General features: G+C 38.5%; 1 long non-coding RNA gene across 3 annotated transcripts in view; it reads left to right on the forward strand.

The window, feature by feature from the left end:
* LOC129736907 (uncharacterized) overlaps positions 1–16,687 on the forward strand; it is a 179,176-nt gene that overhangs the window by 43,280 nt on the left and 119,209 nt on the right. Inside the window, exon 1 of one of the 3 annotated variants that reach the window (XR_008734087.1) lies at positions 16,283–16,472. The exons of the other annotated variants lie outside the window; for them this stretch is intronic. This is a non-coding gene — a long non-coding RNA (uncharacterized LOC129736907). Of the gene's footprint in view, positions 1–16,282; positions 16,473–16,687 lie in introns of those variants that run through there. 3 annotated transcript variants of the gene reach the window in all.

Raw genomic sequence — 16,687 nt, forward strand, 5'->3', positions numbered from 1 at the left:
TATTTCTTCTCCTACATATTTATGTTTTACCTGCTTATTATTGAGTAATTATTATGCTTAATCTTATTTTGGATTTCATTAAACAAGTGGGCTATTTCATGCACGTCCTAAGTGTCATTTTTTTTCTTCTAGCTAACCCTTAAATTCCCTGAATAACAGGAAAAATAATTTCATCAGGCTCCTCCCTTGTTCCCTGTCTGATCCATTTAATGTCTTTCTGTTTACATGTACACGACTCCATATTGATACCCCTGTACCTCAGAAATGCCCAGTCAAATACAGTTCCTTCATTTGAAGGACTGATCCTTTATTCACCTCAAGATGGTTTTAGCTTTTATTTCTAACACAGCTTTGCAATGCTTCTAACTCAGTGTTGATAACCTGGCATAAAATAATAAAAACCTCAAGCCTAAAGGAGGCCACTCTGCTGTATTTGCAGTATCCACATTGATTCTATATACCAGTTAAACAAATTTAAAACTAAAACCCAAAATTCCAAAGCGATAAAACCACTAGCAGATCTTAAGTTAGGGGAATACTCTACAAAGTGTGCTAATCAAAATCATCTACAGGATTTAGTTTCTTGTTTGAAATGAAAATTGTTTTAGTTTTGGAAGTAAATATACCCTGCACACCTACTTTGGAATCTTGTTTGTTGGTATATACTGGTAGTGTTCATGCTGGTCTTAAATGTGTACTTTGGGTCTTATTCTTGCAGGCTTTTTTGGAACTCCCATTACCCCAAACTGTGTCTTTATTTCTACAGCGTACCTCCACAGTCTCTCCTTTTGATCCATTTCCTATGAGGAGATTTTTTCCAGTCTTACAGAGTAACATATTAGTACTTACAAAATTATACTAGGCAAGTATACTCCCTAGTATACACTCAGATCAGTTTGTCTGAATGGTCTTGTAATATTTCAGGGTCCCAGAAATCTTTTGAGATGTCTCAGTCACTGGGCTTGTTGGTAATTCTTGGAAATTCTTCATAGTTACTCATCATTGTACCTAGGATTTTGAATGTTTTTACATGAAGAGTTCTTTTGATCACAAATCTTTTCGTCTTTCCTGTTGCTGTCCAAACTGCCAACATAGAAATTCCTGGTACACATTCTGGCAATTGATGAATCATCAGGTTCTGTTGATTTGTATTAATACAGCTAAACCGCTTCAAGTCTACTGATGAAATTATTTTAAAATTTCTATATATCTGTATTTAGGGATTCCTAGCGCCTGGTTTAGAAAAGATTATTTTCTTATTTCAAACCAGTATTACTTAAGAGTATAACCCTTCTATACTTTGGATTTCTACCCTAAAAAAACTTAAATAGTCCTGAAACAACATCATCATTAAACAAAGACTTGTGCTTTTCCCATTTGTAACAGATAGGACAGTTGCATTAAAATCAGGGGCTTTCTTATCTGAAAAAAACATGGTAAATACAAAATAAATCCTCTAAATATAAAATGCAGCTTAATTTTCCTTTTCAGTTCCATCTTTCTATTCCTCCATCAGAAGGCCTTCATAAAACAGTAGTCCCTTTCTTATATGATTTCATGGTTAATATAGCAGCTTTTATATATATATTGGTTGCTTTCCTTCAGAAATTCTAATTTTATACATTCAAGAGCTGAACTTACCTGTGAATCTGCAAGGACTATCCTGTTGTGACCCAGCTTGTACTTGAACACCATAGCTATAACATTACAAGAACTCTAACCTTCCTGTCATTTTCTTGCTGAATCTTGTCAAAAGAAGCTTTTGCTTTAGCTTCTGATTTTTCCAGTTTCGTAGCTACTTGCAAATATATCTGATTTATATGTTTTTTTCTAAGAATTGCAAGTAACTTTCTAATTTTACCTTCTTAAGTTGAAAGCAATTAGTATTCTTTATCAGATATTTAGGTGAGGATGAGCATGTTTTGCTTACCCTCAAAGGACAGTTTCCTTTGGGAAGCAGTTAGAGGGGCCCAATGTGCCATTAGAATAGAAGGAACTAATAAATCCATTAGCATTCACTACCTTCCATAGCATTTAATTGCTTGTTTTAATTGTCCAATTTACAAGCTCTAGTACGTCCAAAGACTGGAACTGATAGGGTATATGCTATTTTTCTGAACTCCCCAGTGTTTTAAAGTACTCTTGAAATATTTTGTGAAATGTAATTACTTGCTAGTTTGGATCTTAGTTGACTGAAATAAGATCAGCTTCTCCCACCATTAGTATGAATTGTACTGGCTACAGTATGAAATTAGTACCAGTACTACATTCATTTTCAAGCAAATGCTTCTACCCATTTAAAAAAAGCATGTCCAATTAAAAGAAGGTATTGATTCCTGCTTTTTAATGGTATGCTTAATATCTTTGCAATAAGGACCTTTTGGTTCCTCACCCTTTAATGGTAACAAATTGGTTTTGATTACACCCTGACCTGTCAACATGAATATTTAAATCTTTTTCCTTTATGTGAGAATGGCAATTGTTAATAACTGTTAAACTAATGTAATAGAAAACAAAAAGAATACCAGATGTGTTTGCTAATGCAAGGATTGCTAAATCTGTCAAGCTTTAGGACAGACTCATCTTTAACACATATTAATGAGGAGAGCAGTACCTGATTGGCCTGATTGTTCTATTTTGCACCTGTTTTTTTACAAACTCATCAGGTGATTTAAGTACTCCACAATGGTCAGCTGGGAAAGAATTCCATAAATTTTCATCAACACTCAAATGAAACAATTAAATTATATCACTGACATCAGTCTCACTGCTATTAGTGTTTAACATACATGGTGTAGTTATGTTTCTTTTCCCCATAACACATTTCTTGGCGTTATCAACCAAAATACAAATGTCAGTTGCAATTACAATAGAAAAACTAACAGCAGTGGCAAGAGATAAATGAGTTACCATTTCTTGGAGTCATTTCCAAGAGCTATCTTCCAGTGAAGGAAAGTCTTTAAGTCTTGAGAAATAGAGAGGAATGTTCTGAAATCATAACTCTGGTAAGTTCCTGTTTTATTGTCTTGTAAAAAGCTGCATTATCTTTTGAGAGTTTCTGTGGGGTTAATATTACCTGTCATGACAAGTCTTAGTAGCCAGACAAAAATATTTTAAAGAATCTGTTACAGCAGAGGTTGGTAATAAGTATCTCTGGGTGCACTAGTAATTGTTGGAGTAGTTGTCTTGGTGGCAGATTAAACTATGTCCTATTGTGTGGTCTGCTATGAGATGTGAGAGAGCCCCCTATCCCATTGTCATAAGGCTGAGTAACTGTGGTGTAGGAGGGCCAGAACTATGGTGTACCAAGACCACTTATTCAGTTCTAGCATCACTGTAACTGAGCAGTGTTGGAAACAGTGAATTGAATGACTCCCTGTTGGTAAAATTATGACATCTATCAAGTCTGAGTTAAGATATCTCTTTAATCGTTAGCTTGTTATATTTAAGTCTGTAATTCTGAACAGTCAGAAAATCTGTATTGAAAGAATCAGTTATAACAAAAGTCCCGAGTTCTACTCTCACCTGATCCTGGAACAATGAGCAGCAGGCATTGCAAGGTGATGTTGGAAACCAGATATGAAATACCATTCTTCAGCAACCATTCATTAATTGTATGTATTAATTGAAGTAATGAATACTATTTCTTAAATATGCGATATATGTAACTGAGGGTAGTTCTGTTGGTTGCCATAGGAATTCATTAACATGCATCACTGTAACATCAAACTAATTTCTCTACTTAACCTCATGCTGATATTCTATATATGAAAATGAAACTGTTTTGTCTAGGCAAAACACGCTCCAATTTTAACATGTTGACCCACCATTAAGAAAAAAGAATCAAAGCCATTTCAGGTCCCTGACTTAACAGGATTTCTTCTGCTGTTCCTCATTTATCAAAAGAAGATGCTAGCCAAGTCAAGGGTAAATCACCTTTCCCACACACTTCCCATCGAAGCTCTAGTTTACTAGGCTTTTGTCTTCCAAATTATAACCCACCTTTTTATACCACCACTGTGCAATAGCAAAGCAGCAACTTAACTGTAGGGATGGTTTAAAGTCAGTATTAGAAGCATTATTTATTAGCTGAGTATTCCTAGCTCTCAAACCAGTGGAGTGGGCTGGCAGTGGTTTGGTGTACTGGAATGCTAATTACATGTTTTACTTAGCGATTGTGAGAAATTTAATTTGCTTATCAGACAGCAACAGGATCAGTAACATGGGGAAAAAGGGAAGAGCTGGCTCTGCGCACCAGAAGAATTACATCCAGTTCAGTCACATCTGCCAGCTCACAGCCTGATGTATATTTTTGTAGAAATTATTTACACAGAGGTTGGCAAGGTGTATGTTTTTATTCAGTTAATTTCAGTTCAGTTAAAGAGGGTGTGTCTACTTATCGATTAGTTTCAATCCGCACTTTCTGATTCCTAAATGGCTCTGGAAGCATTTGTGTGGGGGGTTTTTTTCTTAGAAAATTGTCTGGTTTTCATAGGCAGGTATACATCAAGGGCTTTAGAGGGCAACCTTGTTGAACTTGAAGGCTCAGGAATGAATCCCAGCAGAGTTGAGCATAATTTTTTTTTATTATTTGAAAATATGCAAATCAAAGAGGACATCCACAGAGGCCATTTATATTGAATATCTTAGCTTTGGTCATTGTTTGTAGTATCTCATCTGTTGCCATACCTGAGCTGAATGCTGTGAAGTTGTTTCTTGTCACTTAAGTTTGTTGGCTTTGGGAACAAACATATCCCTGACACAGTGGGGCTGAAGTTTTGGTGAGGATCAAGTTAGTTCTTGCTATGTAAAAAAACAAGCAAATAAAAAATCCCCATGTCTTGTCTCCTTCCCAAAACCAAACATAGAAGAAACTACCTTAGCAGCGTTAATGTAACTTTTGTATAAGTGCTGGTGGGTATTATGAATGTTTTATCTCTGTGCTGGAATACAAATTAGAAAAGATAGCTATAATTTTCAAATTAATATAGAAAAAATCCTTCATTTTTGAGGCTTTGTTCCTGTTTAGGTCCATGAATCAATATTTACTAGCTATGCTTTTTCACTGACAGTTTGGTATGTCTAAATCAGTCAATGTATTTTGTATTAACAGGTTTTTTCCCTCCATTTTGTGAAAAACTGGGGTTTAAAAGTGTTTTCCTCCCATCACCTGGGAGATCTGTAAAACAGTCATCCACATGCCCTACACACTGTGTTTACCTTAGCCTTGTTTCTTGCCTGTCATCACAGCTCCTCATCAAAGAGTACATATCCGGACAGAGGGGCAACAACAGATACATGCTTAGAGTGAAGAATTTTGCCATCTCTGTGGGGGATAAAATGTAGGCTCAAAAGTTATCCAGAAAGATGTCAAACAGGGAAGTGAAGGTGATCAAGTATGAGGAGAGAAACTGAATCAAGAGATTTGGCTTGAAACAAGGTATAAGGCAATGATGGCCATGTTCTTGTTTGCAGAAAGGAAGTGGAAAAAAGAGCACTGAAAATCTCTGAGCTGGACCCTGTGTGAACCCTTCTGGAAGAAAATGCAGCAGCTTTTCTGCACTGAATAATTAATCTTAATAATATGATATTAACATATTCATACTTAATAATGAATTATTGAGTATGAACATCTTTGAGATGAGTATATGTTCAGTTTATCCAGGGTGTAAAGTAATATATTCTAAAAAATATCACTGTCCAACTCTGAGTTCCTATTTGAACATCACTGTCAGTTTGTTTGGGTATTTTTCTTGTAAAGAAAGATTGATATTTTACTTTAGTACCACTTAAAATAGGTATACATGCATAGATAGTCCCAACATATTCTTGTCAGGACCTAGCATCCTTGCCTAAAAATTCTGTACCAAATGGGAACTGGTTTTGATTATTTTTTTTTTGTTTTTGAGAGGTGGAGTCAGGTAATTTACTGCATTTGTGTTAAAATGAAAATTGCAGAAACTGTTAGAATTAATCTACACACACTGACTTGTACTACTTTAAACAGTATAACTTTTTTTTTCTACTCAGTTCAGATTTCATTAATATGCTTACTTTAAATATGTTTCTAATTAACTTTGAATTAATAGACACAGTCAGATGTGGATGACTGTGTGTGATAGCTCTGTCACATTCTCAGCTCGTTCACTGTTTGTGCAGACTAACATGTGACTGTGGTCAAACTAGCAAATCCTGCCCCTTTGTTTTAAAACACCAGTGCTAAACTAAATCTTAAATGAAGCTTGTATAACACTTTCTGTGAACAAACAAAATAAATTCTGTTCTGGTTTTGGTAAATCTGGAGTTATTCTGCCGGTGCCTAAATAATTTAAGAGTGAATTTAAGAGTGGTGCTTCAGTCACCCAGAGTAGAACATGCTTGATTGTAGTTGCTTGAATTGTACAAAAAATATCTGAGCAATGTTAGGGTCCGTCAGTTTATTGGCTTGTGTCTGTTTATTTGCTGTTCTTTAAACTCTTATCATCCTATTAACTGGCAGTTTGATTCATAGTCTATTGAGCTCAAAGAAAAGGTTCTTTAAAAGCTTACATGACGGAATAAAAAATATTTAAGCTTGCTTCAGAGAAAGAAATTGAGAATGTTCTACTGAGTTCATCCGTTACTGTGTGAAGAATCTTTAGGGAGCTCACAGGCTTCTGAGAAGAAATAGTAAGAAATAATGTGTTTGGAGTATTTTCCCTTTGTGTTTTCTCTCGGGGATACTTGTCATGCAAGATTATTCCATCAAATTGTCAGAAGTGTTCCATTTGGTTAGGTTTTACCTATTAAACAGGAGAGTTAGTTGTAATTGGTTGTAGTGGTTTGTTTCTGCTCCGTGCCAGGACACATGTACCATCTGGTTTCTGCTATTGAATGTTAAGTATCTGTGCATGCCACGGAGTTGAATTTAGATACACTTTTCTATTTTACTGAAATTTTTGCTATTGATTTGCTCTTAGTTGCTTGCTGTTAGTTCTTGCTAACAAATTTTCTGTTTAGTGAAATTAATTGCATCTAATCAAAAGAGGTGGCACCATATTTGAAATAACAGTGAATTCATATGAGCTAGTACACCTTGGCTGTTACATATTTGAGTCTCTTCCTTCTCTAGCATACGTAATTTTACGGAAAACACGAATTGTTTGAGCAACTGTATCTACATTTGAGTTTCCATGTTTGCATGTGAATAAACTGAATAAATTATAACTAAGTTTGTTATTTCAACAGTCTACATCAGGAGTTACTCCCACGTTTATTCTGGAATTATACCTATGGCAGAGCATGAGTTTTCACTCAGAATTATTATGCATAAAAGTATGTGTATGTGTGTGTTTAAGAGAGAAAGAGTGGGCAAGGGGATGGTTCTTTTTTTAAAGTAGATTTATGAGTAGATTTTCAGAAATCAAACATCAATGTGAAATGGAGGTTATTGTGCTGTATTGGCTGCACTCCATCCTCTCCATACACAATCACGTACTTCACCTGAACCTGCAAGAGCCATCATCTTTGAGGAGCCAGTGACTGTAATTCAGTTTTTTTATTATTACTACAGAGGCAGGCATTTTTTGCTAAACAGTACTGAGTGATGTGTGGTGATTTTATGATCTTATCTGGGGATTAGGGAGTTGGAGCTAAACTCATTTTCCTTAGAGTCACATATTGGCCTCAAACCATGGTTCATGGACCATGCTGATAAAAAGCAAATTATTTTATTCAGTTCACATTAAATTCAAACTTCAGGCCCTGGAGACCTACAGAAATAATGTATTAACACTTATCTTACAGAGCTGAATTCTTCTAGGAATAGCAATCCTTCAGCAGCAGAGCAGAGAGAATGCTAAGGCTTTCAGGAGTCTGGCATTTTGTCCTGAAGTAGGCGTTGTGCTATGAATTAAATTTTGGATTTGGGGAGTGCAGTCTTCAGGGGAGTTGTGTGAGAATCACAGGAATAATATTTGTGAGCTCTAAAGTTAATTTAAATTTTTGTTATTGCTGAGTAGAAAATTGATAGAGTGAAGTCTGTCTCTATTACCTGAGACAATTGCTTCAGCTTTTAGTGGGTTATTTTCCCAGTAGACAGAATGAGGGGGGGGTGGGGAAAAGGGTCTTAAACATAGGTTTTGACTGATTTTTAGTAATACCTTCCCCCCATTACAGTACACATAGTAGCAGGATAATTTATTGTTGGTGATGTGTTGATTTGGAACAAAGAAGCATTTGCCTCTTATGTATGATCCTAAGAAAACCATATTTTTGCTGCATCATCATTCAGTGTCACAAAGACATTGGAAAATTAGAACCCAAATGAGGAGACACACAATGTGGAAACAGATGGATGTATCACAAAGAAAAATGAAGATATAGGAACTTCTTTCTAATGTGAAATCATTGCAGAGGAGTATATCCTGGATCTTAGCAATGAAATAGAGCACATTTTTCTCTGGTGTTATATGCTCATAAATACCTCTAATATTTCTTCAATCATTGTTTGAGTATTGTAAATTCACAGAAAGGTTAATAATCCACTTGCAGTGGAACAGCAATAATTATTTTTCCGCTATCAAAAAATGTGCATCATACAATTCCTTTTTTCCCCAGGTCCCTGTGCTAACCAGAAAGACCTTTGATTTCAGTGCTGGTCACCATTACAAATTGAAAAGTTTCAGTGAGTTATTGGGCTCTGTGTCTCTCAATCAGATCAATGGATGCCATTCCCCTGAAATGATCAAGCAGGAATGGAATGAAATTAAAAGATAGCTTAATGCTTGATACCGGTTAATGTAACTGGTTTGCTTATGGATATAGACTGGTTTGTCTAGAATTCCAAACAAAGATTAAACTGACCAGTCGATGATAATATAACCAGCCAGAATACTTAAAGTTTGCAGAATTTTAAATGTTATCTTTGTGTTTAAGAAGTTTGCTGGCATAGCAGTAAGTATATGGAGCTAAGCCTGGCATTACTGTGTTTATTTATGAGAAGGACTAGACGGATCATACTATAGATTTTACACTTACTGAATTTAACTTTGCTGAGTTTAGTTCCTCTCTTACTTGGCAAGATAATTTTGATAGCTTGTCCTTTGAAATGTTTGCAGTGGCTCTAAAGTAGGTATCACAGGTGGATTTTCTAACTATCCTTTATCCTTATTATTCAAACAGATATAGAAAATATTTTTGTAATTGAGGTTAGAACACCACCACCCAAAGGATCCCACTTGAAACATTTCTACTGTTTGACAGAGGAGCATTTCTCATCCGGTTATATACCCTCCTTCCGCGATTTCCATTGAGGATATATGCAAGTCCTTTAGCATTTGTCTCTTAATACAACAGAGTTAACCAAGGCTTAGTCCCTACATGGTTTTGTATTGCTTCAGTCTGTGAACCATGCCACAGGTACATCATTGAACGATAAAGGTGGGGTTTTTTTATGTGCTTGTAATGCAGAATGTTATACCATCTGTAGTATTTCTAAGATTATAGAAAATCATCCATCCCAGCAAAATTTCTACATTAGCTGGGAGCTCTTGGGGCACAGCAGAAATACTCCTTACTGGAATTAGGAAAGCATGTCTTTTCTTCACTACTTAGTGTTTTTCTTTGTTTATGTAGTTATGGTTCCTATTAGATATGGGCTACTCTTCAACTGAACAATCAAACATGACATTTATCTAGAAAAGCCAAATATATTATTCCCCATTTTATATATGAAAAATATGATGTTTTCACAAAATAAGGAGAGAGAGAGGAAAAAGAACAAACCAAGCTCCCTGCAGTTCAGTAGCAGAGTACATGTAATGTGTGGGCAGTTTATTCTGGGGTTCTTTTTTCCTTGATACCCTCCTGCCTGTGCTCGCCAAAAGCTAACTTTCCTCAGCAGTCCTCTGTGTCCTGATTTTCCCATTGCCTGCTCCTTCTACCGTATACCATATTCCTTCCACCTCTTTTTTTTTTATTGACATTTACCTATGTTGTGCACTATGCCAGTACATTCTTTTGAGTGTTTCTGAAGACATGAGGATAATCCAAGGTGTTTGTAGTACAGGTGAAAACACACACAGCTGAGTCGGTTTCTGTGGCTGCAGTTTCAAAACAGCAGCTTGTGGGTCCACTCTGTGCCAGTATATCCTTGTATTAGGAAACCAGCCAAGGTGCAGACTCTTATCTTGTACTCTTCATACCAAATGTGAAAAGGGTAATAATGCGTAAGTGTGCACTGTGAATAAACCACAGGGGCATAACAGGATTCAATACCCGGATTTACTAAACACAAGCAATGTGCAAGGCCTAGCAAACTGATCCCTGAGGAACGCTATGGATCCCAGTTTCAAGGGATGCAACAAAATTCAAAACGACTGAATTCTTGCTTTATTTCTAGCCTTCAGCTTTTACAGATTAAGAGTTTCTTTCTTGTTGCAGTTCTTAGCTACTTATTTAATCTCTAAACTAGAATAAATACTTTGTTTATAAATGAAATCTGTCTTTGATTGGAGCACAATAAGCCTTGAGCCCAATGGGCAGGGTTCTCCCTACCTGTTCTCCAAGATGTGAGAAACCTAGGTTCAGTTTCTTGCTCTACTAGGTTTGAATATTGCTTTTCCATTTACTGAATTAAAACAATGAACTTCTACATGGTGGATGACTTTTTCTGACTTGAGGACCATCTACCAAAACTTAGGTGTAAAACAGAGCCACAGACTTTTGCATCTCATTTTTTGGAGACAGAAGAGCTTATAGGAAGAAGATCTTAAAAGGTTTCTCATTTTTTGTTTTAGTGTTACCACTGGTTTCCAGGTAATGGTTGATCCTGCTGATGCTGTTTTCAGTAGCTTGCTTGGCTTACTTGCCTAGCAATTTGAATTTCTCAGCAGTTCTGTGTCGGTAGGGCTTCACTGCTATCACCTGACTTAGTGCTGCAATGGGATGATAACATGAATGTCTTACAAACTGTCTGTGGCTCAAGAGCTGCCAGCTGGCCAGCCTTCAACTACAGGCTCTTTTTGGTGTGTTTGCCTGCTTTTCTTTTTTCCATTTTGAAGTTAAAAAGAAAGTTAAATCCCAGATTTCTACAGGACAGAAGAGTATTTCCTACGCTATTCTGTACTGGAGCCAAGGGATTAATTCTTTGTGAATGCTCGATCAGGCTGTCATAGAACTTTTTTGAGGACTGAATTCCCATATTTGAGTGTATGGCTTTTTCAGTATCCCTGTTCTCATCTGGTACCCCAAGCTGCTGCTGTCGCTTAGAACAAGGTCATCATTTCTCAGTCCTGTTCACAGCACAACAGCTTACTGAGGTGGAAGTAATTTTTCCTTAGCACAATGTGGTCTCTACTGACTGGTAGCACGTTTTGGTCAATGTTAATTTAGAGAGGGATCTATGTGGTATGTCAGGGTCAGTATCCTTCTTCTGTTTCACACCTTCAGTTAGATTCCCTCAGCAGCATGAAGCACAGACACAGGATCATGGCTTACACTATGTGTGTTGCGGCTGGTCTCCCTTTGGAAAGGCTGCTCTGTCAGTGAGTAGACCCATCTGTTTCTTTAGTTTATTTTCCATACTGGCACTTCTGCCAGAGCTTCTGACATCATCCACTCAAGGTTGAAGCCTGAATTCTGAGATACTTGTTTAGCTTGATCATCATTTCTCCCCTCAATCCCTGCTTCTGTGACTGTGATAAAAATTGTTTCTTAAAAAGCAGGACTATAATGTTGACTACATACTCTGAAAGAAATGAAAGGGGGGCTCTTTTCTTTATAAATGGCCTGTTGCTCAACTTGTATCTGCAGTTAATTCTGGTTGAATATATTAATCAGCATACTTCAGCAGTTAACTAGTTGCATTTGTACTTACCTGGTTTGTATGTATACTTGAGACAAAAGATCATAAATTAGATTAAAAGTATCTGACAGAGACCATGGGATAGCTTTGGTGTACCTCAGACTCCTTAGAACTTCCCAATTACATTTAAGAAATTCAAGACTAAGAGGGGTGGGGGAGGTTAACAGCTGCAAAAACAATGTTGTCGCACAGGAAGATGGCAGGGGAGATGAAAGATAGGTCACTCAAAATGCATTATGCTCTCATCTCCCTTCCCCCTTCAAAAAACAAACAAACAAACAAAAAGAAAACCCACCCCAAAAGAAACTATGGTTTGTGAGAATCTGAAAAAGTAGCTTGCCAAAAATTTACATCATGTCTTGATGCGTATTGAGGAGGTAGGGCTCCTTAGAGAATATGCGTAACACCAAATATTGTGATGAGAATTTAAGACCAACAAAATGACCTAAAAAAGATGCAGCAGGAATTGATTTTACGTGTGTGCTTTCACATGAGTAATGATACCCTCCTTTTTATAAAGTCTCTTTCAGAAATAAATTCTACAGAGCTTTACAGCAATGATTAGTTCCATTAAATTCTTCTATAAGGAACTAGAAGTGTTGTTACTATTTTACTTATTTTATATGTGAATGATGTAAGCAGTGAATAACGTAAGGAACAAATGATGGCTTGCAGAATTGATAGCAATAATGACATATCCCTGTTGCTTGCTCTAACTGACACTTCCTAGTGGTAAGCTCTCCTTTTTATGTGATTACATAGCTCCTTCCCGGCTTGCTCTTGCTACACATGGAGTCTTACTTGCAGTCTTAGTTGGAAACAGTTATTTACACAGAATCGTGAGCCCCCCTAAAAAATGGTTCAGCTATTAGGACTGTTGAGTGGGGTTTAAAAAAGCTCTGAACTCCAGGAATAGAGAATTCTAAAACTGATTAACAGTTCTAAAATGCCATTCAAGAGTTCTCTTGTACTTTTTTCCCCTAGAAGGCATTAGCTCATGATTTCTGAAAGGCTGAGGTTCAGATAACTGCTGTATAAGAGCTAAGCATCATTCTCACATTTCTAAGGTGCTTGGTTAGTTATACGATGGATAGGGTTTTATTATACAATAAGCTAAATGTATTTAAAATATATTTATGTATGCAAGTAAATATATGAATTGATTATGCACACAAAAGGCCAAAATTGGTTATTTGTTCATAGTAATGTTATGTTGCATTTGATTGCTTAGACTCTGGGTGATGTTCATCGTAAGAACTTAGATCTAGTACAAACTAGAACTGTATGGCCAGATCTACAATAATCTAAATCACTGTGCTGATTTACTTTAATGGAACATATGGTTTCATTGCCCTGGCTTCTGTTCCAAGCAGTGAAGCCATACCCAATTGATTTATGAGTGAAGTTCAGTAGGGGCCTGTTACAGAAAAAAATTGCTTGAACCTTTTCTCCAGAGGTTTGGAGATCCATGTTTTTAAAATTAATGATACTACAGTGATGGCTTTGAATGCAAAAAGAAAACTGTCTCAGAGAAGAAGGAGTAGATGACAGTATAATGCTGACGGCCAGATGGGTACCAAATCACAAAGTGTTTGCTAGAAAGTCACACTGGGAAGGTTTAATACAGACAGCAGCTGGTGAGATGCAGCTGTGCAATCATTCTGCAGAAGAGTACACAGAGTGTACAGCTCTCTCAGTGCAAAACTAACTTCTATTCCACATGGGTCAGAATTATTTACCATATTTTATTATTAACTGGATGCTGATTTTGTGCAGGACATATTTGGAAGAAAAGGGAAGTCTTGCCTTTAAAACACAATATTCTTGCTCAGCAACAGATTCCTGTATGTTGTTCAATTATGACATGTTTTTTTAGGGGCAGAGGGTAGCCTTCTTTGAAGAGATGATGGGCCGTTTTAAGTATCACTGTAAGTAACACAAGATATATTTCTATCAACATTACATGACAGGAATCATCTTAAATAAGGTGGCTGTTTGCTTCATGAACATCCATAATACATATCCACTTACCATACAGGTAATGTTTAGGAAGACTTTGCTGTATCAGTTGGCTTTAATGTCCTTAGGATTTGATGCACACCTTTTATTGGAATGACAATATATTTTGCATTAGACAGAAATGCTTTGGCATGGATCTGGTAGAAATCAACCATGGTGTGACACCACCTGTTGTGTCTAAAACGTACTGCTTTTTCACACTTGAATCTCAGCTAGGTGCAGTAAATTACTTCTGTTGTGCAGTATCTGGTTTAGCTCTTCAGTCAAGAGCATCTGATCCTACTTCACAGAAACAGGCTTTGTAGGTTGAAAAGTCCTATGTACTGTTGAGCCTCCAGCTCTGAGCATGGCATTTATGGCTCACACCACACACAGGCAGCCCTCAGCTGCACTGTCTCTGTTGGCCCTCGGCCCAGGCGGCGAAACCTCCAGGAGTGGGGAGGATGTGCTCAGCGCCCTGACACGGAGGTTCGTTTCCCTGATTTGGTCTCAGAGCACACTCTTTTGTTCTGCAGCTTTGGACACCCAGCCTTAATACTTGATTAATTTTATCTCTGTCTACATGTTTTCTTGTGTTCTGTCTGCTGCCTGTCTTTTGTGGTGAGTCAAGAGAAAACTAACTTCTCAAATATGTGCTCATCCCATTGTTGTAAAGTGCTTGCATTTGAATGTGTGGCTTTTCTGTATGGGAGAAGAGCTGTTGTGACAAATGTCTGTTAGGAGATCAGGGATTTCATATTTCACATGTGCGTTTCATCATTTTTCACTGTGATTAGAAAAGCGATTCAGAATACCAGTCAATTCTTACAGTCTCTTCAGGTTATTACCAGTGTTGTACCTAATTGCATAGTGCTGCCCAGCAAAAGCACTCCTCTAGTACACAAGATGCCCAAGCTGCATTTTCCACTCTGTGTGTCCAAAATTAATGAGCAACAGTGCCACTTGGTCTAACGGCTTTAAGCTAGAATGGTTAAGAATTCTGAGTTCTTTTCCTAGACCTACTGTATTCTTCCCACTTTCTTATGGGATTTCCAATGTCAATTTTCCTATTTATAAATGAAAAGGTATTGATGCTTTGGCTGGGTAGGAAGAAGGAGAGTAAAGTCTTTTTGTGTTTTGGTATGCTTGTTTGCCGTTTCAAAAATCCGTAAATAGTGAACGTGTTAATTGTTTCCATTTGAAAACTGGGGAATGAGGAGAGAAAAAAGAAGAGACCACACTGCCAAAGTTTTCTTGGTCCTTTTACCTCCTTTTGAATTCTAGATTTGCCTTGAAATTAATGTTATTTTGACCTTCTAGAGAGAATAAAAGCATTGACATGCTGAAATGTTTTCAATGTATCAAGAAAATGTACATTCTGTGTTCTCTTTATTGATATTTGGAAGCCACTTCTAGACAATGTCCTTCTGGAAAAGCTGTGGAATAAATTCGAATAAATGTCTTAAACTGTAACTAAATACCGCTTCCTGCGTCAATGAAACTTCCAATTAGAATGACACTTCTCTGCGAACATGGACTCTTTTCCCAAGGGAAGATTCAATGGTACATATTTATATAGTGGACTAATTCATCCCTGGGATCGGTGCTGATGCTTTGCCAGCAAAGTTGAAGAAGGGACAAGAGCCAGCGTGTGAGCCGGGTGCCAGCTGGGTGCGCGCCCGGGCGGCTCTCAGGCCCCGCCGGCCGTACCGGGGGGGATGTCCTCACTCAGTCAAGGCAGACTAACGCCTGCTGCCCGGGGATGGCGGTCCGTGGCCTTCTGTCTGACAGTAAGAAATGTCTGTTGTCTTGAAAAGCAACTCAGGCATTTGGACTTCTATCTGGCTTAGCAAAAACTTATGGGAAGGTTTTTGCATCACCTCCAAGGATAATTTTGTGGTTCTGTCAAACAAAATCTTACAAGCTTCTTTTGTTGTGCATTATGCAGTCAAAAAATTGACATTATAAAATCAAATTCCTATCATGCTTTGAACTAATTACAGTGCCCTTTTCACTGTAAGTATAGCCATGCATGACATTCTTCAGCAAAGCGTTCGGAGCGGCGGAACAAACCCCCCAACAGACCGTGCAGCGAGTAATGGCTCCGGCCTTGGCCGCCGGCCCCGGCCCGTGCGAGAGCTAACGTCTCTTTCTGCCTGGGGGGGGTCCCGTGGCGAACTGGTACCTTTCTGAAATAAATATTGAGAGGTGCGGTGTCTGACCAGCACAACGCCGGCAGCGCCCCCGGCCCGCAGCCGCCCCTGCGCCAGGGCAGCGCCGCGGCGCCGAGACCCGCCGGCCGGCGCCAGCTCTCGCGCCGGCGCCAGCTCTCGCGAGGTCCTGGCGTTGCCAGGGCAACCGCGGCCGCCCCGCCCTCCCCGCCTATAAAACCAGCCGGCTGCGCACGAGCTGGAAGGGCGGGAAGCGGTGGTCGGCGCGCGCAGTGGTTAGGCGGCCGGCTAAGGAGGCGAGCCCGGCCGGAGGGAAGCCGCGTCTTCTGTGCTCTCTAGAGGAGATGAGGGGAGTCGGGCAGAGCTCCCATGCACACATACAGCCGTCTAGGCCTCAGGGTGTGCCTCGCGCAGGGAACGGATGGCGGCAGTGAGACAGCTGTGTGAGGTGTGACCAGGTGGGTGATCTGCTCAGGCTGGCGGCAGAGCTGTGAGGGGAAGTGGAAAGGCTGAGGAGCATGAGGGAGTCTGAGAAAGAGAGAGACTGGTAGAACCATGTTCTACCCTCCCTGAGACAGAAACAGCCATCAGAATAAAAATGAAGATAAAGCGGATCCTGTGTCTTCTTCTCTCAGGTTGAAGGCAGTAGCCTAAAGGAAAGGAGTGGATGGAG

This window comes from Falco cherrug, chromosome 10 (genome assembly GCF_023634085.1).
Source record: "Falco cherrug isolate bFalChe1 chromosome 10, bFalChe1.pri, whole genome shotgun sequence".
NCBI lineage: Eukaryota > Metazoa > Chordata > Aves > Falconiformes > Falconidae > Falco > Falco cherrug.